Below are 25,570 nucleotides of genomic sequence, written 5' to 3'. Positions count from 1 at the left end.
TGATAGCCATACATTGTGGGTGGTGATAAGGGCACATGACGCATGCGCAGTTCCAAACAGACACTTTCTGATAGCCATACAGTGTGGGCGGTGATAAGGGCACATGACGCATGCGCAGTTACATATGGACACTTTCTGATAGTCATACGAAGTGGGCGGTGATAAGGGCACATGACGCATGCGCAGTTACATACGGACACTTTCTGATAGTCATACAGTGTGGGCGGTGATAAGGGCACATGACGCATGCGCAGTTACATACGGACACTTTCTGATAGTCATACGAAGTGGGCGGTGATAAGGGCACATGACGCATGCGCAGTTACATATGGACACTTTCTGATAGCCATACAGTGTGGGCGGTGATAAGGGCACATGACGCATGCGCAGTTACATACGGACACTTTCTGATAGTCATACAGTGTGGGCGGTGATAAGGGCACATGACGCATGCGCAGTTACATACGGACACTTTCTGATAGCCATACAGTGTGGGCGGTGATAAGGGCACATGACGCATGCGCAGTTCCAAACGGACACTTTCTGATAGTCATACAGTGTGGGCGGTGATAAGGGCACATGACTAGTGTAGTCTGAATGTTCCCCTTATACTATTCCTTATCTATTAGAAACGAGACCACACCATAGGTTGGAGTAAACTGGCCACAACAGCCTTTATTAAACATAACTCAAAATTACTCCAATAACTTGTAAATATGAAAATATATAAATATATAAATATATATATAAATATATAAATATAAATAACTTTATTAACATTAAACCACATTTAAATTAACATTAACTGCCCATTCTGGTGATCTCTGACGGTGACCACACTTAAGCCAATACCCAATCACTGCGGTACACCTGACCAACTTCCCAAAGGCCTCCACCTGTGACCGGTCGGAGACAACTTCCGCCAGTGAACATAACCGTATTCCCTCCAACGTTCAGGAATACCCAGAGGGGCCGATCGTTAGATGAGCCCCCCACACCCTCAGATCCCTTCTGAGTACCTGTCTACCGTCAGAAACCACCAGAAAACACACCGCCAACACGAAAAACTTTCAGCTGCCGTGACAACCGATGAAACCTGCAAAAGAAGAAAAAGACCAGCAACAAAACACCACAAAACAAACACATAACAATAGGGCGGGAGGGTGGGAAAAACTGCCTCCTCTGTGTCACACTGGGCTCCGAATGATTCCTTAAAGCCACACCTCTCCCTTTTATGTGACCCCTCCCCTACACTGAACTTGTTTCCTGCAAACCTTTTCCTGAACTCCACCCATAAAGCTTAACCCTCTGTGTCCCTCATCCACACTGTCATGTCCAGCACTCCTTATATCATTGCATTCATAATCCGTGCTTCTCTTGACTAGTGTAGTCTGAATGTTCCCCTTATACTATTCCTTATCTATTAGAAACGAGACCACACCATAGGTTGGAGTAAACTGGCCACAACAGCCTTTATTAAACATAACTCAAAATTACTCCAATAACTTGTAAATATGAAAATATATAAATATATAAATATATATATAAATATATAAATATAAATAACTTTATTAACATTAAACCACATTTAAATTAACATTAACTGCCCATTCTGGTGATCTCTGACGGTGACCACACTTAAGCCAATACCCAATCACTGCGGTACACCTGACCAACTTCCCAAAGGCCTCCACCTGTGACCGGTCGGAGACAACTTCCGCCAGTGAACATAACCGTATTCCCTCCAACGTTCAGGAATACCCAGAGGGGCCGATCGTTAGATGAGCCCCCCACACCCTCAGATCCCTTCTGAGTACCTGTCTACCGTCAGAAACCACCAGAAAACACACCGCCACAGCCCGAAAGGGTGACCCCCTCAACCTTGAGGGCCGCCCCACACCCGAAGAGCTTTCTGTATGCCCTCCTGTAAGCCAAAGGACCAGAGGTCAATCCCCACATCCGATAGATGAACGCCATCCCGCCTAAGATAAAGCCCTACATTCACCTCCAATTCCCTGTGTCTTACCACAATGCCCCCGTTCTTCACTACAAACCGCCCAACAACCTTATTAACCCTAATCCTGGTTTTCTCAAGGCTGGCTAAAGACCTGGCCCCCCGCCACACCGTTCTGGCCACAATGTCTGACCACACCAAAATGGTGCCCGGGAAAAGGACTCGCATGCGCAACACATCAGCCTTGATATCCGCCAAAATGTCCTTCACTTTTCGAACTCCCAGGTCATTGCCCCCCGCATGAACGACCAGCACATCCGGGGGCCTATCCCTCAAAGCGAAACGCTCCACCTCCCTCATGGCACGCTCCCACCTCATGCCCGGGAAACCCAACCACATCACCCTAGCTACCTCCCTGGGGATACCTAATTGCCTGCCTGCTGGTAGAGAATCACCTCTCCTGGCCCCCCAGCAGACGTACGAATGCCCCAGGATCCAAACGAGGCGTTGAGAACCTCCATCTGGAATGAAAACAAGAGAAATAACACAACAACCAAAGGAATGTTACAAGCACAGTCCTCCCCCCCATAAATCCCACAGCAAACAACCCCCAGCCGCACCATCCTTACCCCAGTAGCAACTGCGGCCGGACATAGGACCGGAACCTCCGGGACTCCCATCTACCAATCCGGCGAACCACCGCCTCCTCCAGCCCACATCGAGCCGCCTCCGTGGCCGCCCCAATCCGAAAAGAGTGGGACGCGTAGTCCCGCTCATCCAAACCCACCGCCCTCAGGCATTGCCGAAAGACCGACACAAACTGAAAACGGGATAGAAAAGAGCCCTCCTCGTGCACCAAAAAGGGGCCCGCCCTCCCAGGCCGCACCGCCCGGAAAGCCCGTACCGCCGCCACCGGGCACACTACCGAGCCCGGCAGGGCGAGCAGCGTAATCGCCACTCCCTTGCCCCGTTGATCAGTCTTAGACCTACGCAACCGTATACTCACCCGATCCGCAACCACCTGCACGTCCTGATCCAACAGACCCCCAGCCACCCGTTTTGAGCGACACACCAACTCCCCAATCCTAAAAGCCCCATAAAACGCCAGCGAAAACGCTGCCGTAAACAGGACGGTCTCGTAAGCAGACGAGCAAACGTCCACCAGCCGAGAACAAATTGCCACCAGATTGTCAAATGACACCGGCCGGCGCGCATCCCTACCCTTCCAATCCCTCCTGTACCCCTTCAACGTTTGCCTCACCCAAAAATCCTTCGTCCCGTCCGGCTCCCCCCACAGTTTGAACAAAAAAGGCCAACCCCGCCAGCTTCCGCTCAATAGATGCGGGAGACAGGCCCGTCTCAATGTTCCGGGCAACCCAGTACAATACCACCCAGCGCCGGTCGGAGCCCCGACCAGCCACTCCAACCTCCCGCAGGAACGCCCACCATTCCGCCCACACTCTAGAGTAAGCGGACCATGTAGCCTCACTCAACGACCTTTTTAACCAACCTGCGGCGATTCCAAGGGAAGTTCCCACATCCACCCGGGGCATGGCGCCCCCGACTCCTCCGCTCCCGGCGCCAGCTGCCGGAACTTGTCCCACTGAAAACGAGAGAGCGAGTCAGCCAAAGAATTCTCCACCCCAGGTATGTGCACAGCATAAACGTAAACATTGAGCCGCAAACATCGAAAGACCAGGTGTCGCAGCAGCCGGATGACCGGGGGGGAAGAAGCAGTCATCCGATTGAGGACCTGGACCACCCCCATGTTATCGCAATTGATGCGCAACTTCAAATTACGAAACTCCGCCCCCCATAACTCCAATGCCACCACTATCGGGAACAATTCTAGCAAAACCAAATTGCCCAACAACCCCGCAACCTCCCATGAGCGTGGCCAAGGTTCCGCACTCCACCGACCCCGGAAAAATGCCCCATAACCCGTTGAGCCAGCCGCGTCAGTAACCAACTCCACATCGAAGTTGCTCACTGGCCCCGACATCCACATAGCCCGCCCATTATACGACTCCAAAAATTCATGCCAAGCCCGCAGGTCCTCCCGGTGTTCCCTTCGCAAACGCACGAAGTGGGTAGGGGCGGTTACCCCGGCAGTGGCCCCCGACAGCCGTCGGCAGAACACACGGCCCATAGGGATGATCCGGCAAGCGAAATTCAGCTTGCCCAACAGGGACTGCAGGGCCCGAAGCTGAACCTTCGGCCGGCCCTGCATGCCTGCCAACTCCGCCTGCAGATCCCGTAATTTATTCTCTGGCAATCGACACTCCATTGCCACAGAATCAATCACGATTCCCAGAAAACTCAATTCCGTCACCGGGCCCTCCGTCTTATCCCCCGCCAACGGCACCCCGAACCTGCCCGCAATGTGCTGCAACGTGGACAGAAGAATCGCACACACACTGGAGGCAGGCGGGCCCACGCACAGAAAATCATCCAAATAGTGGATGACCGACTCCAGGCCCGAAACATCTCTCACCACCCATTCCAAGAATGAACTAAAAGCTTCAAAGTAGGCGCATGAAATGGAACAACCCATGGGCAGGCACAAGTCCACATAAAACTTGCCCCGCCAATGGCATCCCAACAGCCGGAAGCTGTCCGGGTGGACCGGCAGAAGGCGAAACGCCGATTCCACATCCGCCTTGGCCATGAGAGCCCCACGACCATACCGCCTGACCCACCGTACCGCCGCGTCAAAAGAAGTGTAGGAAACCGTACACGCCTCCGGGTCAATGAAATCATTGACCGACCCCCCTTTCGGAAAAGACAGGTGATGAATCAAGCGAAACTTCCCCGGCTCCTTCTTAGGAACTACACCCAACGGGGAGACCACCAGGTCCCCCCACGGCTGCACTTCGAAAGGGCCACCCATCCGGCCCAGCGCCACCTCTTTACCCAATTTTTCATCCACAACCCCCGGGTGCTCTAAAGCCGATCGCAAATTCCTGGCCAACGGCGGCACCCCTCCCAAAGAACAGGGAATCCTAAAACCGTCCCGAAAACCCAGAATTAACCCACGCGCCGCCGCACCATCCGGATACCTATGTAGGAAAGGAAGCATCCTTCCCAGGTTCACCGGCGTCATCCCTTTTGTGACCGGCGGCACTGGCACGCTGACCTTTTTTGAAACAGCGAGACAGGGGGTGGGTGCCGCCGCACCCGGAGCACTCATGCTTGAAGCGGCACGCGCCTCCGAATTTACAAGCCCCTTCATTAAAGGGCCAGCACACCCCCCACTTCTTTCCGGCCGGCAGTCCCGAGGAAGACGCACTCCCGGCCCCCCCCTGAAGAAACGGAGTGGGGGCCCGCGGAGCAGACATAAGCCTCATCCAGAGGCTTATGTCCTTGTGATCCCACCGCAGGTCAGCCCGCACTGCCTTACGCTGACGAAACTGCTCATCATAGCGCAGCCAAGCCAGCCCTCCATACACTCGGTGAGCCTCCCCAATCGCGTCCAGGTAACAAAATAACGCCGAGCAATGCTCGGGGTTCTTTTCCCCTATCACGCTAGCCAATATAGCGAACGCCTGAAGCCAATTTGCAAATGTGCGCGGGATCAGCCGATACCTACGTTTTTCCTCGTCGTCCTTCTTGGAACTGTCCGGCTTAACCCTGTCCAAATTAAATTTCTCGAGGGGGAGCAAGGAGAAAATCTCCACATACTCACCCTTGCCGATCTTGTCCCGCACCTCCTGCTTCAAATGCGCCCCCAATGGGCCTTCGAAACAAACATAGACTTCGCACCGGGCAGCATCCGCGATCCTAACCAGGTCAGACCGCGCCCCCGGGTCCGCGGGCACCGGGGGGACCCCCGGGCCCACAGCCCCCGCATCCGTGCTCCCCGACACCGCGGCAGGCGGTGCATCCCGCGCAGGAATGACCTCCGCCCCCCCGGCCCCCCCCACAGTACCCATCCAGGGGGCCACCTGAGGCGACCCGGAGCCCCCAGCAAACTTACCAACCAGGGCCTGCAGCCCCCCCAACAGCTCCTGCAACTGACCTGACGGCCCCCCCGGGGCCACAGGCCCCGCCCCCTGCGCTGAACCTGCCGCAACCCCCCCCACTACATCCCGGGATCCCGTGGGCACCGCACCCCCCTGCGCCACCCCCATCAGATCCCGCAAGGCATCCGCCAGCAATGTAGACTCCCGCAACTTACCCGGGCCCCCAGGGGCCTCGGCGACCGGTACCGGTCCGGGTGTAGAAAAGGACCCCTCCTCCTCCTGGGACAGCTCGCTCTCCGAACCGACCTCTCCAACGCGCACCGGGGACGCGGCAATCCCCCTGTGCTCCGCGCGGTCCATCCGGTCCCTGCGATCCGGGACTGCAGGCAATGTCCTCCTCCCCCCGCCGCCCCCGGCATGCCGGCGTCTAAAACCAGCCCTGCCAGGCACCTTGGCAGCCTTCTGCGACCCACCCTCCCCCCCCTCCGGCACGCGACCCCCCCGGAGCGCCCCCCTCCCCCCCACCGCGCGGATGCTGGCCCCAGACCCAGCCTGCCGCAGATCCCCCGCCACGTGCACCCCCCCCCCTTGGCCTGCCGACCCAGAGCCATCCACACTCCCCCCCACCTCCACCGGGCCCCGTGCGGTCCCGGCGCCATTTGCATGCGGCCGTGAAGCCCCGCCCCCCTCCGTTCGGCGGCGTAACGACCGCCCGGACCGGGGGGAGCCGATAACCTGTCGTTTTGCCGGGGGGACCGATCGGTCCACCCCCGGGCTCCGGGAGTCACGAGGCGGCCGAGGAGTAGGCCCAGGAGAAAAACGCGCCGGAGGCCGAGACCTCCGCGCGCGCAGTGGAACCTCACCTGTCCCGCCGCCGTCCACATCGCCGTCCGTCAGGTCACCCACACGTTCCCGCAGCCAGTCCGCACCGTGCACCTCCGCCGCCCGTCGCAGCCGCGCGAAGAGTCCCTCGAGGTCCGCCATAGCAGAGGAGCAGCGAAAAAACTGCCTCCTCTGTGTCACACTGGGCTCCGAATGATTCCTTAAAGCCACACCTCTCCCTTTTATGTGACCCCTCCCCTACACTGAACTTGTTTCCTGCAAACCTTTTCCTGAACTCCACCCATAAAGCTTAACCCTCTGTGTCCCTCATCCACACTGTCATGTCCAGCACTCCTTATATCATTGCATTCATAATCCGTGCTTCTCTTGACGCATGCGCAGTTACATATGGACACTTTCTGATAGCCATACAGTGTGGGCGGTGATAAGGGCACATGATGTATGCGCAGTTCCAAACGGACACTTTCTGATAGCCATACAGTGTGGGCGGTGATAAGGGCACATGACGCATGCGCAGTTCCAAACGGACACTTTCTGATAGCCATACAGTGTGGGCAGTGATAAGGGCACATGACGCATGCGCAGTTACATACGGACACTTTCTGATAGTCATACAGTGTGGGCGGTGATAAGGGCACATGACGCATGCGCAGTTCCAAACGGACACTTTCTGATAGCCATACAGTGCCGGCGGTGATAAAGGCACATGACGCATGCGCAGTTCCAAACGGACACTTTCTGATAGTCATACGAAGTGGGCGGTGATAAGGGCACATGACGCATGCGCAGTTACATACGGACACTTTCTGATAGTCATACAGTGTGGGCGGTGATAAGGGCACATGACGCATGCGCAGTTCCAAACGGACACTTTCTGATAGTCATACAGTGTGGGCGGTGATAAGGGCACATGACGCATGCGCAGTTACATATGGACACTTTCTGATAGTCATACAGTGTGGACGGTGATAAGGGCACATGACGCATGCGCAGTTCCAAACGGACACTTTGTGATAGTCATACAGTGTGGGCGGTGATAAGGGCACATGACGCATGCGCAGTTCCAAACGGACACTTTCTGATAGTCATACAGTGTGGGCGGTGATAAGGGCACATGACGCATGCGCAGTTCCAAACGGACACTTTCTGATAGCCATACAGTGTGGGCGGTGATAAGGGCACATGACGCATGCGCAGTTACATACGGACACTTTCTGATAGCCATACAGTGTGGGCGGTGATAAGGGCACATGACGCATGCGCAGTTCCAAATGGACACTTTCTGATAGCCATACAGTGTGGACGGTGATAAGGGCACATGACGCATGCGCAGTTACATACGGACACTTTCTGATAGTCATACATTGTGGGCGGTGATAAGGGCACATGACGCATGCACAGTTACAAACGGACACTTTCTGATAGTCATACAGTGTGGGCGGTGATAAGGGCACATGACGCATGCGCAGTTACATACGGACACTTTCTGATAGCCATACAGTGTGGGCGATGATAAGGGCACATGACGCATGCGCAGTTCCAAGCGGACACTTTCTGATAGCCATACAGTGTGGGCGGTGATAAGGGCACATGACGCATGCGCAGTTCCAAACGGACACTTTCTGATAGTCATACAGTGTGGGCGGTGATAAGGGCACATGACGCATGCGAAGTTACATACGGACACTTTCTGATAGCCATACAGTGTGGGCGGTGATAAGGGCACATGACGCATGCGCAGTTACATACGGACACTTTCTGATAGTCATACAGTGTGGGCGGTGATAAGGGCACATGAAGCATGCGCAGTTCCAAATGGACACTTTCTGATAGCCATACAGTGTGGGCGGTGATAAGGGCACATGATGCATGCGCAGTTACATACGGACACTTTCTGATAGTCATACAGTGTGGGCGGTGATAAGGGCACATGACGCATGCGCAGTTACATACGGACACTTTCTGATAGCCATACAGTGTGGGCGGTGATAAGGGCACATGACGCATGCGCAGTTCCAAGCGGACACTTTCTGATAGCCATACAGTGTGGGCGGTGATAAGGGCACATGACGCATGCGCAGTTCCAAATGGACACTTTCTGATAGCCATACAGTGTGGGCGGTGATAAGGGCACATGACGCATGCGCAGTTACATACGGACACTTTCTGATAGTCATACAGTGCCGGCGGTGATAAAGGCACATGACGCATGCGCAGTTACATACGGACACTTTCTGATAGCCATACAGTGTGGGCGGTGATAAGGGCACATGACGCATGCGCAGTTCCAAACGGACACTTTCTGATAGCCATACAGTGTGGGCGGTGATAAGGGCACATGACACATGCGCAGTTACAAATGGACACTTTCTGATAGCCATACAGTGTGGGCGGTGATAAGGGCACATGACGCATGCGCAGTTACATAAGGACACTTTCTGATAGTCATACAGTGTGGGCGGTGATAAGGGCACATGACGCATGCGCAGTTCCAAACGGACACTTTCTGATAGTCATACAGTGTGGGCGGTGATAAGGGCACATGACGCATGCGCAGTTCCAAATGGACACTTTCTGATAGCCATACAGTGTGGGCGGTGATAAGGGCACATGACGCATGCGCAGTTACATACGGACACTTTCTGATAGCCATACAGTGTGGGCGGTGATAAGGGCACATGACGCATGCGCAGTTACATACGGACACTTTCTGATAGCCATACAGTGCCGGCGGTGATAAGGGCACATGACGCATGCGCAGTTACATACGGACACTTTCTGATAGCCATACAGTGTGGGCGGTGATAAGGGCACATGACGCATGCGCAGTTCCAAACGGACACTTTCTGATACCCATACAGTGTGGGCGGTGATAAGGGCACATGACGCATGCGCAGTTCCAAACGGACACTTTCTGATACCCATACAGTGTGGGCGGTGATAAGGGCACATGACGCATGCGCAGTTCCAAACGGACACTTTCTGATACCCATACAGTGTGGGCGGTGATAAGGGCACATGACGCATGCGCAGTTACATACGGACACTTTCTGATAGTCATACAGTGTGGGCGGTGATAAGGGCACATGACGCATGCGCACTTACATACGGACACTTTCTGATAGCCATACAGTGTGGGCGGTGATAAGGGCACATGACGCATGCGCAGTTCCAAACGGACACTTTCTGATAGTCATACAGTGTGGGTGGTGATAAGGGCACATGACGCATGCGCAGTTCCAAACGGACACTTTCTGATAGCCATACAGTGTGGGCGGTGATAAGGGCACATGACGCATGCGCACTTACATACGGACACTTTCTGATAGCCATACAGTGTGGGCGGTGATAAGGGCACATGACGCATGCGCAGTTACATACGGACACTTTCTGATAGCCATACAGTGTGGGCGGTGATAAGGGCACATGACGCATGCGCAGTTCCAAATGGACACTTTCTGATAGCCATACAGTGTGGGCGGTGATAAGGGCACATGACGCATGCGCAGTTACATACGGACACTTTCTGATAGCCATACAGTGTGGGCGGTGATAAGAGCACATGACGCATGCGCAGTTCCAAACGGACACTTTCTGATAGTCATACAGTGTGGGCGGTGATAAGGGCACATGACGCATGCGCAGTTCCAAACGGACACTTTCTGATAGTCATACAGTGTGGGCGGTGATAAGGGCACATGACGCATGCGCAGTTACATACGGACACTTTCTGATAGCCATACAGTGTGGGCGGTGATAAGGGCACATGACGCAGGCGCAGTTCCAAACGGACACTTTCTGATAGCCATACAGTGCCGGCGCTGATAAAGGCACATGACGCATGCGCAGTTCCAAACGGACACTTTCTGATAGTCATACAGTGTGGGCGGTGATAAGGGCACATGACGCATGCGCAGTTCCAAACGGACACTTTCTGATAGCCATACATTGTGGGTGGTGATAAGGGCACATGACGCATGCGCAGTTACATACGGACACTTTCTGATAGTCATACAGTGTGGGCGGTGATAAGGGCACATGACGCATGCGCAGTTCCAAACGGACACTTTCTGATAGCCATACAGTGTGGGCGGTGATAAGGGCACATGACGCATGCGCAGTTCCAAACGGACACTTTCTGATAGCCACACATTGTGGGTGGTGATAAGGGCACATGACGCATGCGCAGTTCCAAACGGACACTTTCTGATAGTCATACAGTGTGGGCGGTGATAAGGGCACATGACGCATGCGCAGTTCCAAACGGACACTTTCTGATAGCCATACAGTGTGGGCGGTGATAAGGGCACATGACGCATGCGCAGTTCCAAACGGACACTTTCTGATAGCCATACAGTGTGGGCAGTGATAAGGGCACATGACGCATGCGCAGTTACATACGGACACTTTCTGATAGTCATACAGTGTGGGCGGTGATAAGGGCACATGACGCATGCGCAGTTCCAAACGGACACTTTCTGATACCCATACAGTGTGGGCGGTGATAAGGGCACATGACGCATGCGCAGTTCCAAACGGACACTTTCTGATAGTCATACAGTGTGGGCGGTGATAAGGGCACATGACGCATGCGCAGTTCCAAACGGACACTTTCTGATAGTCATACAGTGTGGGCGGTGATAAGGGCACATGACGCATGCACAGTTACATACGGACACTTTCTGATAGTCATACAGTGTGGACGGTGATAAGGGCACATGACGCATGCGCAGTTCCAAACGGACACTTTCTGATAGCCATACAGTGCCGGCGGTGATAAAGGCACATGACGCATGCGCAGTTCCAAACGGACACTTTCTGATAGTCATACAGTGTGGGCGGTGATAAGGGCACATGACGCATGCGCAGTTACATACGGACACTTTCTGATAGCCATACAGTGTGGGCGGTGATAAGGGCACATGACGCATGCGCAGTTCCAAATGGACACTTTCTGATAGCCATACAGTGTGGGCGGTGATAAGGGCACATGACGCATGCGCAGTTACATACGGACACTTTCTGATAGCCATACAGTGTGGGCGGTGATAAGGGCACATGACGCATGCGCAGTTACATACGGACACTTTCTGATAGCCATACAGTGCCGGCGGTGATAAAGGCACATGACGCATGCGCAGTTCCAAACGGACACTTTCTGATATTCATACAGTGTGGGCGGTGATAAGGGCACATGACGCATGCGCAGTTCCAAACGGACACTTTCTGATAGCTATACAGTGTGGGCGGTGATAAGGGCACATGACGCATGCGCAGTTACATACGGACACTTTCTGATAGCCATACAGTGTGGGCGGTGATAAGGGCACATGACGCATGCGCAGTTCCAAACGGACACTTTCTGATAGCCATACATTGTGGGCAGTGATAAGGGCACATGACGCATGCGCAGTTCCAAACGGACACTTTCTGATAGTCATACAGTGTGGGCGGTGATAAGGGCACATGACGCATGCGCAGTTCCAAACGGACACTTTCTGATAGTCATACAGTGTGGGCGGTGATAAGGGCACATGACGCATGCGCAGTTCCAAACGGACACTTTCTGATAGCCATACAGTGTGGGCGGTGATAAGGGCACATGACGCATGCGCAGTTACATACGGACACTTTCTGATACCCATACAGTGTGGGCGGTGATAAGGGCACATGACGCATGCGCAGTTACATACGGACACTTTCTGATAGCCATACAGTGTGAGCGGTGATAAGGGCACATGACGCATGCGCAGTTCCAAGCGGACACTTTCTGATAGCCATACATTGTGGGCAGTGATAAGGGCACATGACGCATGCGCAGTTCCAAATGGACACTTTCTGATAGCCATACAGTGTGGGCGGTGATAAGGGCACATGACGCATGCGCAGTTACATACGGACACTTTCTGATAGCCATACAGTGTGGGCGGTGATAAGGGCACATGACGCATGCGCAGTTACATACGGACACTTTCTGATAGCCATACAGTGCCGGCGGTGATAAAGGCACATGACGCATGCGCAGTTCCAAACGGACACTTTCTGATAGCCATACAGTGTGGGCGGTGATAAGGGCACATGACGCATGCGCAGTTACATACGGACACTTTCTGATAGCCATAGAGTGTGGGCGGTGATAAGGGCACATGACGCATGCGCACTTACATACGGACACTTTCTGATAGCCATACAGTGTGGGCGGTGATAAGGGCACATGACGCATGCGCAGTTCCAAACGGACACTTTCTGATAGCCATACAGTGTGGGCGGTGATAAGGGCACATGACGCATGCGCAGTTCCAAACGGACACTTTCTGATAGCCATACAGTGCCGGCGGTGATAAAGGCACATGACGCATGCGCAGTTACATACGGACACTTTCTGATAGCCATACAGTGTGGGCGGTGATAAGGGCACATGACGCATGCGCAGTTCCAAACGGACACTTTCTGATAGCCATACAGTGTGGGCGGTGATAAGGGCACATGACGCATGCGCAGTTACATACGGACACTTTCTGATAGCCATACAGTGTGGGCGGTGATAAGGGCACATGACGCATGCGCAGTTACATATGGACACTTTCTGATAGTCATACAGTGTGGGCGGTGATAAGGGCACATGACGCATGCGCAGTTCCAAACGGACACTTTCTGATAGCCATACAGTGTGGGCGGTGATAAGGGCACATGACGCATGCGCAGTTCCAAACGGACACTTTCTGATAGCCACACATTGTGGGTGGTGATAAGGGCACATGACGCATGCGCAGTTCCAAACGGACACTTTCTGATAGTCATACAGTGTGGGCGGTGATAAGGGCACATGACGCATGCGCAGTTCCAAACGGACACTTTCTGATAGCCATACAGTGTGGGCGGTGATAAGGGCACATGACGCATGCGCAGTTCCAAACGGACACTTTCTGATAGCCATACAGTGTGGGCAGTGATAAGGGCACATGACGCATGCGCAGTTACATACGGACACTTTCTGATAGTCATACAGTGTGGGCGGTGATAAGGGCACATGACGCATGCGCAGTTCCAAACGGACACTTTCTGATACCCATACAGTGTGGGCGGTGATAAGGGCACATGACGCATGCGCAGTTCCAAACGGACACTTTCTGATAGTCATACAGTGTGGGCGGTGATAAGGGCACATGACGCATGCGCAGTTCCAAACGGACACTTTCTGATAGTCATACAGTGTGGGCGGTGATAAGGGCACATGACGCATGCACAGTTACATACGGACACTTTCTGATAGTCATACAGTGTGGACGGTGATAAGGGCACATGACGCATGCGCAGTTCCAAACGGACACTTTCTGATAGCCATACAGTGCCGGCGGTGATAAAGGCACATGACGCATGCGCAGTTCCAAACGGACACTTTCTGATAGTCATACAGTGTGGGCGGTGATAAGGGCACATGACGCATGCGCAGTTACATACGGACACTTTCTGATAGCCATACAGTGTGGGCGGTGATAAGGGCACATGACGCATGCGCAGTTCCAAATGGACACTTTCTGATAGCCATACAGTGTGGGCGGTGATAAGGGCACATGACGCATGCGCAGTTACATACGGACACTTTCTGATAGCCATACAGTGTGGGCGGTGATAAGGGCACATGACGCATGCGCAGTTACATACGGACACTTTCTGATAGCCATACAGTGCCGGCGGTGATAAAGGCACATGACGCATGCGCAGTTCCAAACGGACACTTTCTGATATTCATACAGTGTGGGCGGTGATAAGGGCACATGACGCATGCGCAGTTCCAAACGGACACTTTCTGATAGCTATACAGTGTGGGCGGTGATAAGGGCACATGACGCATGCGCAGTTACATACGGACACTTTCTGATAGCCATACAGTGTGGGCGGTGATAAGGGCACATGACGCATGCGCAGTTCCAAACGGACACTTTCTGATAGCCATACATTGTGGGCAGTGATAAGGGCACATGACGCATGCGCAGTTCCAAACGGACACTTTCTGATAGTCATACAGTGTGGGCGGTGATAAGGGCACATGACGCATGCGCAGTTCCAAACGGACACTTTCTGATAGTCATACAGTGTGGGCGGTGATAAGGGCACATGACGCATGCGCAGTTCCAAACGGACACTTTCTGATAGCCATACAGTGTGGGCGGTGATAAGGGCACATGACGCATGCGCAGTTACATACGGACACTTTCTGATACCCATACAGTGTGGGCGGTGATAAGGGCACATGACGCATGCGCAGTTACATACGGACACTTTCTGATAGCCATACAGTGTGAGCGGTGATAAGGGCACATGACGCATGCGCAGTTCCAAGCGGACACTTTCTGATAGCCATACATTGTGGGCAGTGATAAGGGCACATGACGCATGCGCAGTTCCAAATGGACACTTTCTGATAGCCATACAGTGTGGGCGGTGATAAGGGCACATGACGCATGCGCAGTTACATACGGACACTTTCTGATAGCCATACAGTGTGGGCGGTGATAAGGGCACATGACGCATGCGCAGTTACATACGGACACTTTCTGATAGCCATACAGTGCCGGCGGTGATAAAGGCACATGACGCATGCGCAGTTCCAAACGGACACTTTCTGATAGCCATACAGTGTGGGCGGTGATAAGGGCACATGACGCATGCGCAGTTACATACGGACACTTTCTGATAGCCATAGAGTGTGGGCGGTGATAAGGGCACATGACGCATGCGCACTTACATACGGACACTTTCTGATAGCCATACAGTGTGGGCGGTGATAAGGGCACATGACGCATGCGCAGTTCCAAACGGACACTTTCTGATAGCCATACAGTGTGGGCGGTGATAAGGGCACATGACGCATGCGCAGTTCCAAACGGACACTTTCTGATAGCCATACAGTGCCGGCGGTGATAAAGGCACATGACGCATGCGCAGTTACATACGGACACTTTCTGATAGCCATACAGTGTGGGCGGTGATAAGGGCACATGACGCATGCGCAGTTCCAAACGGACACTTTCTGATAGCCATACAGTGTGGGCGGTGATAAGGGCACATGACGCATGCGCAGTTACATACGGACACTTTCTGATAGCCATACAGTGTGGGCGGTGATAAGGGCACATGACGCATGCGCAGTTACATATGGACACTTTCTGATAGTCATATAGTGTGGGCGGTGATAAGGGCACATGACGCATGCGCAGTTACATACGGACACTTTCTGATAGTCATACGAAGTGGGCGGTGATAAGGGCACATGACGCATGCGCAGTTACATACGGACACTTTCTGATAGTCATACAGTGTGGGCGGTGATAAGGGCACATGACGCATGCGCAGTTCCAAACGGACACTTTCTGATAGCCATACATTGTGGGTGGTGATAAGGGCACATGACGCATGCGCAGTTACATATGGACACTTTCTGATAGCCATACAGTGTGGGCGGTGATAAGGGCACATGACGCATGCGCAGTTACATACGGACACTTTCTGATAGCCATACAGTGTGGGCGGTGATAAGGGCACATGATGTATGCGCAGTTCCAAACGGACACTTTCTGATAGCCATACAGTGTGGGCGGTGATAAGGGCACATGACGCATGCGCAGTTACATACGGACACTTTCTGATAGCCATACAGTGTGGGCGGTGATAAGGGCACATGACGCATGCGCAGTTCCAAACGGACACTTTCTGATAGTCATACAGTGTGGGCGGTGATAAGGGCACATGACGCATGCGCAGTTCCAAACGGACACTTTCTGATAGCCATACAGTGTGGGCAGTGATAAGGGCACATGACGCATGCGCAGTTACATACGGACACTTTCTGATAGTCATACAGTGTGGGCGGTGATAAGGGCACATGACGCATGCGCAGTTACATACGGACACTTTCTGATAGTCATACAGTGTGGGCGGTGATAAGGGCACATGACGCACGCGCAGTTCCAAACGGACACTTTCTGATAGCCATACAGTGTGGGCGGTGATAAGGGCACATGACGCATGCGCAGTTCCAAACGGACACTTTCTGATAGCCATACAGTGTGGGCGGTGATAAGGGCACATGACGCATGCGCAGTTACATACGGACACTTTCTGATAGCCACACATTGTGGGTGGTGATAAGGGCACATGACGCATGCGCAGTTCCAAACGGACACTTTCTGATAGCCATACAGTGTGGGCAGTGATAAGGGCACATGACGCATGCGCAGTTACATACGGACACTTTCTGATAGTCATACAGTGTGGGCGGTGATAAGGGCACATGACGCATGCGCAGTTCCAAACGGACACTTTCTGATAGCCATACAGTGTGGGCGGTGATAAGGGCACATGACGCATGCGCAGTTACATACGGACACTTTCTGATAGTCATACAGTGTGGGCGGTGATAAGGGCACATGACGCATGCGCAGTTACATACGGACACTTTCTGATAGTCATACAGTGTGGGCGGTGATAAGGGCACATGACGCATGCGCAGTTCCAAACGGACACTTTCTGATACCCATACAGTGTGGGCGGTGATAAGGGCACATGACGCATGCGCAGTTCCAAACGGACACTTTCTGATAGTCATACAGTGTGGGCGGTGATAAGGGCACATGACGCATGCACAGTTACATACGGACACTTTCTGATAGTCATACAGTGTGGGCGGTGATAAGGGCACATGACGCATGCGAAGTTCCAAACGGACACTTTCTGATAGCCATACAGTGCCGGCGGTGATAAAGGCACATGACGCATGCGCAGTTCCAAACGGACACTTTCTGATAGTCATACAGTGTGGGCGGTGATAAGGGCACATGACGCATGCGCAGTTCCAAACGGACACTTTCTGATAGCCATACAGTGTGGGCAGTGATAAGGGCACATGACGCATGCGCAGTTACATACGGACACTTTCTGATAGTCATACAGTGTGGGCGGTGATAAGGGCACATGACGCATGCGCAGTTACATACGGACACTTTCTGATAGTCATACAGTGTGGGCGGTGATAAGGGCACATGACGCATGCGCAGTTCCAAACGGACACTTTCTGATACCCATACAGTGTGGGCGGTGATAAGGGCACATGACGCATGCGCAGTTCCAAACGGACACTTTCTGATAGTCATACAGTGTGGGCGGTGATAAAGGCACATGACGCATGCGCAGTTCCAAACGGACACTTTCTGATAGTCATACAGTGTGGGCGGTGATAAGGGCACATGACGCATGCGCAGTTCCAAACGGACACTTTCTGATAGTCATACAGTGTGGGCGGTGATAAGGGCACATGACGCATGCGCAGTTCCAAACGGACACTTTCTGATAGCCATACAGTGCCGGCGGTGATAAAGGCACATGACGCATGCGCAGTTACATACGGACACTTTCTGATAGCCATACAGTGTGGGCGGTGATAAGGGCACATGACGCATGCGCAGTTACATACGGACACTTTCTGATAGCCATACAGTGTGGGCGGTGATAAGAGCACATGACGCATGCGCAGTTACATACGGACACTTTCTGATAGCCATACAGTGTGGGCGGTGATAAGGGCACATGACGCATGCGCAGTTCCAAACGGACACTTTCTGATAGTCATATAGTGTGGGCGGTGATAAGGGCACATGACGCATGCGCAGTTACATACGGACACTTTCTGATAGCCATACAGTGTGGACGGTGATAAGAGCACATGACGCATGCGCAGTTACATACGGACACTTTCTGATAGCCATACAGTGTGGGCGGTGATAAGGGCACATGACGCATGCGCAGTTACATATGGACACTTTCTGATAGTCATATAGTGTGGGCGGTGATAAGGGCACATGACGCATGCGCAGTTACATACGGACACTTTCTGATAGCCATACAGTGTGGGCGGTGATAAGGGCACATGACGCATGCGCAGTTACATACGGACACTTTCTGATAGTCATACGAAGTGGGCGGTGATAAGGGCACATGACGCATGCGCAGTTACATACGGACACTTTCTGATAGTCATACAGTGTGGGCGGTGATAAGGGCACATGACGCATGCGCAGTTCCAAACGGACACTTTCTGATAGCCATACATTGTGGGTGGTGATAAGGGCACATGACGCATGCGCAGTTACATATGGACACTTTCTGATAGCCATACAGTGTGGGTGGTGATAAGGGCACATGACGCATGCGCAGTTACATACGGACACTTTCTGATAGCCATACAGTGTGGGCGGTGATAAGGGCACATGATGTATGCGCAGTTCCAAACGGACACTTTCTGATAGCCATACAGTGTGGGCGGTGATAAGGGCACATGACGCATGCGCAGTTCCAAACGGACACTTTCTGATAGCCATACAGTGTGGGCGGTGATAAGGGCACATGACGCATGCGCAGTTACATACGGACACTTTCTGATAGCCACACATTGTGGGTGGTGATAAGGGCACATGACGCATGCGCAGTTCCAAACGGACACTTTCTGATAGCCATACAGTGTGGGCAGTGATAAGGGCACATGACGCATGCGCAGTTACATACGGACACTTTCTGATAGTCATACAGTGTGGGCGGTGATAAGGGCACATGACGCATGCGCAGTTCCAAACGGACACTTTCTGATAGCCATACAGTGTGGGCAGTGATAAGGGCACATGACGCATGCGCAGTTACATACGGACACTTTCTGATAGTCATACAGTGTGGGCGGTGATAAGGGCACATGACGCATGCGCAGTTCCAAACGGACACTTTCTGATAGTCATACAGTGTGGACGGTGATAAGGGCACATGACGCATGCGCAGTTACATACGGACACTTTCTGATAGTCATACAGTGTGGGCGGTGATAAGGGCACATGACGCATGCGCAGTTACATACGGACACTTTCTGATAGTCATACAGTGTGGGCGGTGATAAGGGCACATGACGCATGCGCAGTTCCAAACGGACACTTTCTGATACCCATACAGTGTGGGCGGTGATAAGGGCACATGATGTATGCGCAGTTCCAAACGGACACTTTCTGATAGCCATACAGTGTGGGCGGTGATAAGGGCACATGACGCATGCGCAGTTCCAAACGGACACTTTCTGATAGCCATACAGTGTGGGCGGTGATAAGGGCACATGACGCATGCGCAGTTACATACGGACACTTTCTGATAGCCACACATTGTGGGTGGTGATAAGGGCACATGACGCATGCGCAGTTCCAAACGGACACTTTCTGATAGCCATACAGTGTGGGCAGTGATAAGGGCACATGACGCATGCGCAGTTACATACGGACACTTTCTGATAGTCATACAGTGTGGGCGGTGATAAGGGCACATGACGCATGCGCAGTTCCAAACGGACACTTTCTGATAGTCATACAGTGTGGACGGTGATAAGGGCACATGACGCATGCGCAGTTACATACGGACACTTTCTGATAGTCATACAGTGTGGGCGGTGATAAGGGCACATGACGCATGCGCAGTTCCAAACGGACACTTTCTGATAGCCATACAGTGTGGGCGGTGATAAGGGCACATGACGCATGCGCAGTTCCAAACGGACACTTTCTGATAGTCATACAGTGTGGGCGGTGATAAGGGCACATGACGCATGCACAGTTACATACGGACACTTTCTGATAGTCATACAGTGTGGGCGGTGATAAGGGCACATGACGCATGCGCAGTTCCAAACGGACACTTTCTGATAGCCATACAGTGCCGGCGGTGATAAAGGCACATGACGCATGCGCAGTTCCAAACGGACACTTTCTGATAGCCATACAGTGTGGGCGGTGATAAGGGCACATGACGCATGCGCAGTTACATACGGACACTTTCTGATAGCCATACAGTGCCGGCGGTGATAAAGGCACATGACGCATGCGCAGTTCCAAACGGACACTTTCTGATAGTCATACAGTGTGGGCGGTGATAAGGGCACATGACGCATGCGCAGTTCCAAACGGACACTTTCTGATAGCCATACAGTGTGGGCGGTGATAAGGGCACATGACGCATGCGCAGTTACATACGGACACTTTCTGATAGCCATACAGTGTGGGCGGTGATAAGGGCACATGACGCATGCGCAGTTCCAAATGGACACTTTCTGATAGCCATACAGTGTGGGCGGTGATAAGGGCACATGACGCATGCGCAGTTCCAAACGGACACTTTCTGATAGTCATACAGTGTGGGCGGTGATAAGGGCACATGACGCATGCGCAGTTACATACGGACACTTTCTGATAGCCATACAGTGTGGGCGGTGATAAGGGCACATGACGCATGCACAGTTACATACGGACACTTTCTGATAGTCATACAGTGTGGGCGGTGATAAGGGCACATGACGCATGCGCAGTTCCAAATGGACACTTTCTGATAGTCATACAGTGTGGGCGGTGATAAGGGCACATGACGCATGCGCAGTTCCAAATGGACACTTTCTGATAGCCATACACTGTGGTCAGTCATAAGGGCACATGACGCATGCGCAGTTACATACGGACACTTTCTGATAGTCATACAGTGTGGGCGGTGATAAAGGCACATGACGCATGCGAAGTTACATACGGACACTTTCTGATAGCCATACAGTGTGGGCGGTGATAAGGGCACATGACGCATGCGCAGTTCCAAACGGACACTTTCTGATAGCCATACAGTGTGGGCGGTGATAAAGGCACATGACGCATGCGCAGTTCCAAACGGACACTTTCTGATAGCCATACAGTGTGGGCGGTGATAAGGGCACATGACGCATGCGCAGTTACATACGGACACTTTCTGATAGTCATACAGTGTGGGCGGTGATAAAGGCACATGACGCATGCGAAGTTACATACGGACACTTTCTGATAGCCATACAGTGTGGGCGGTGATAAGGGCACATGACGCATGCGCACTTACATACGGACACTTTCTGATAGCCATACAGTGTGGGCGGTGATAAGGGCACATGACGCATGCGCAGTTACATACGGACACTTTCTGATAGCCATACAGTGTGGGCGGTGATAAGGGCACATGACGCATGCGCAGTTCCAAACGGACACTTTCTGATAGCCATACAGTGTGGGTGGTGATAAGGGCACATGACGCATGCGCAGTTACATACGGACACTTTCTGATAGCCATACAGTGTGGGCGGTGATAAGGGCACATGACGCATGCGCAGTTCCAAACGGACACTTTCTGATAGCCATACAGTGTGGGCGGTGATAAGGGCACATGACGCATGCGCAGTTCCAAACGGACACTTTCTGATAGTCATACAGTGTGGGCGGTGATAAGGGCACATGACGCATGCGCAGTTCCAAACGGACACTTTCTGATAGTCATACAGTGTGGGCGGTGATAAGGGCACATGACGCATGCGCAGTTCCAAACGGACACTTTCTGATACCCATACAGTGTGGGCGGTGATAAGGGCACATGACGCATGCGCAGTTCCAAACGGACACTTTCTGATAGTCATACAGTGTGGGCGGTGATAAGGGCACATGACGCATGCGCAGTTACATACGGACACTTTCTGATAGTCATACAGTGTGGGCGGTGATAAGGGCACATGACGCATGCGCAGTTCCAAACGGACACTTTCTGATAGTCATACAGTGCCGGCGGTGATAAGGGCACATGACGCATGCGCAGTTACATACGGACACTTTCTGATAGCCATACAGTGTGGGCGGTGATAAGGGCACATGACACATGCACAGTTACATACGGACACTTTCTGATAGCCATACAGTGTGGGCGGTGATAAGGGCACATGACGCATGCGCAGTTCCAAACGGACACTTTCTGATAGCCATACAGTGCCGGCGGTGATAAGGGCACATGACGCATGCGCAGTTCCAAACGGACACTTTCTGATAGCCATACAGTGCCGGCGGTGATAAGGGCACATGACGCATGCGCAGTTACATACGGACACTTTCTGATAGCCATACAGTGTGGGCGGTGATAAGGGCACATGACGCATGCGCAGTTCCAAACGGACACTTTCTGATAGTCATACAGTGTGGGCGGTGATAAGGGCACATGACGCATGCGCAGTTACATACGGACACTTTCTGATAGTCATACAGTGTGGGCGGTGATAAGGGCACATGACGCATGCGCAGTTCCAAATGGACACTTTTTGATAGTCATACAGTGTGGGCGGTGATAAGGGCACATGACGCATGCGCAGTTCCAAACGGACACTTTCTGATAGTCATACAGTGTGGGCGGTGATAAGGGCACATGACGCATGCGCAGTTACATACGGACACTTTCTGATAGCCATACAGTGTGGGCGGTGATAAGGGCACATGACGCATGCGCAGTTCCAAACGGACACTTTCTGATAGCCATACAGTGCCGGCGGTGATAAAGGCACATGACGCATGCGCAGTTCCAAACGGACACTTTCTGATAGTCATACAGTGTGGGCGGTGATAAGGGCACATGACGCATGCGCAGTTCCAAACGGACACTTTCTGATAGTCATACAGTGTGGGCGGTGATAAGGGCACATGACGCACGCGCAGTTCCATACGGACACTTTCTGATAGCCATACAGTGTGGGCGGTGATAAGGGCACATGACGCATGCGCAGTTCCAAACGGACACTTTCTGATAGTCATACAGTGTGGACGGTGATAAGGGCACATGACGCATGCGCAGTTCCAAACGGACACTTTCTGATAGCCATACAGTGTGGGCGGTGATAAGGGCACATGACGCATGCGCAGTTCCAAACGGACACTTTCTGATAGTCATACAGTGTGGGCTGTGATAAGGGCACATGACGCATGCGCACTTACATAAGGACACTTTCTGATAGCCATACAGTGTGGGCGGTGATAAGGGCACATGACGCATGCGCAGTTCCAAACGGACACTTTCTGATAGCCATACAGTGTGGGCGGTGATAAGGGCACATGACGCATGCGCAGTTACATACGGACACTTTCTGATAGCCATACACTGTGGGCGGTGATAAGGGCACATGACGCATGCGCAGTTCCAAATGGACACTTTCTGATAGCCATACAGTGTGGGCGGTGATAAGGGCACATGACGCATGCGCAGTTACATACGGACACTTTCTGATAGCCATACAGTGCCGGCGGTGATAAAGGCACATGACGCACGCGCAGTTCCAAACGGACACTTTCTGATAGTCATACAGTGTGGGCGGTGATAAGGGCACATGACGCATGCGCAGTTCCAAATGGACACTTTCTGATAGCCATACAGTGTGGGCGGTGATAAGGGCACATGACGCATGCGCAGTTCCAAACGGACACTTTCTGATAGTCATACAGTGTGGGCGGTGATAAGGGCACATGACGCATGCGCAGTTACATACGGACACTTTCTGATAGTCATACAGTGTGGACGGTGATAAGGGCACATGACGCATGCGCAGTTCCAAACGGACACTTTCTGATAGTCATACAGTGTGGGCGGTGATAAGGGCACATGACGCATGCGCAGTTACATACGGACACTTTCTGATAGCCATACAGTGTGGGCGGTGATAAGGGCACATGACGCATGCGCAGTTCCAAATGGACACTTTCTGATAGCCATACAGTGTGGGCGGTGATAAGGGCACATGATGCATGCGCAGTTACATACGGACACTTTCTGATAGTCATACAGTGTGGGCGGTGATAAGGGCACATGACGCATGCGCAGTTACATACGGACACTTTCTGATAGCCATACAGTGTGGGCGGTGATAAGGGCACATGACGCATGCGCAGTTCCAAGCGGACACTTTCTGATAGCCATACATTGTGGGCAGTGATAAGGGCACATGACGCATGCGCAGTTCCAAATGGACACTTTCTGATAGCCATACAGTGTGGGCGGTGATAAGGGCACATGACGCATGCGCAGTTACATACGGACACTTTCTGATAGCCATACAGTGTGGGCGGTGATAAAGGCACATGACGCATGCGCAGTTCCAAACGGACACTTTCTGATAGCCATACAGTGTGGGCGGTGATAAGGGCACATGACGCATGCGCAGTTACATACGGACACTTTCTGATAGTCATACAGTGTGGGCGGTGATAAGGGCACATGACGCATGCGCAGTTCCAAACGGACACTTTCTGATAGTCATACAGTGTGGGCGGTGATAAAGGCACATGACGCATGCGCAGTTCCAAACGGACACTTTCTGATAGCCATACAGTGTGGGCGGTGATAAGGGCACATGACGCATGCGCAGTTACATACGGACACTTTCTGATAGTCATACAGTGTGGGCGGTGATAAAGGCACATGACGCATGCGCAGTTCCAAACGGACACTTTCTGATAGCCATACAGTGTGGGCGGTGATAAGGGCACATGACGCATGCGCAGTTACATACGGACACTTTCTGATAGTCATACAGTGTGGGCGGTGATAAGGGCACATGACGCATGCGCAGTTACATACGGACACTTTCTGATAGTCATACAGTGTGGGCGGTGATAAAGGCACATGACGCATGCGCAGTTCCAAACGGACACTTTCTGATAGTCATACAGTGTGGGCGGTGATAAGGGCACATGACGCATGCGCACTTACATACGGACACTTTCTGATAGCCATACAGTGTGGGCGGTGATAAGGGCACATGACGCATGCGCAGTTCCAAACGGACACTTTCTGATAGCCATACAGTGTGGGTGGTGATAAGGGCACATGACGCATGCGCAGTTACATACGGACACTTTCTGATAGCCATACAGTGTGGGCGGTGATAAGGGCACATGACGCATGCGCAGTT

The 25,570-nt window shown here is 52.7% G+C and overlaps 1 long non-coding RNA gene across 1 annotated transcript in view; it reads right to left on the bottom strand.

Moving 5' to 3' along the window:
• Positions 1 to 2,414: 2,414 nt before the first annotated feature.
• Positions 2,415 to 25,570, bottom strand: part of LOC143943375 (uncharacterized) — a 69,998-nt gene continuing 46,842 nt past the window's right edge. The window contains exon 3 of the long non-coding RNA XR_013264930.1: positions 2,415 to 3,557. This is a non-coding gene — a long non-coding RNA (uncharacterized LOC143943375). The remainder of the gene's footprint in view (positions 3,558 to 25,570) is intronic.

Source organism: Lithobates pipiens, unplaced genomic scaffold, assembly GCF_037356315.1.
Source record: "Lithobates pipiens isolate NorthernLeopardFrog02 unplaced genomic scaffold, aLitPip1_a1.2 Scaffold_30, whole genome shotgun sequence".
Lineage (NCBI taxonomy): Eukaryota > Metazoa > Chordata > Amphibia > Anura > Ranidae > Lithobates > Lithobates pipiens.
The sequence above is the reverse complement of the archived record's forward strand: the minus strand, read 5'-3'. Positions and strand labels throughout refer to the sequence as shown.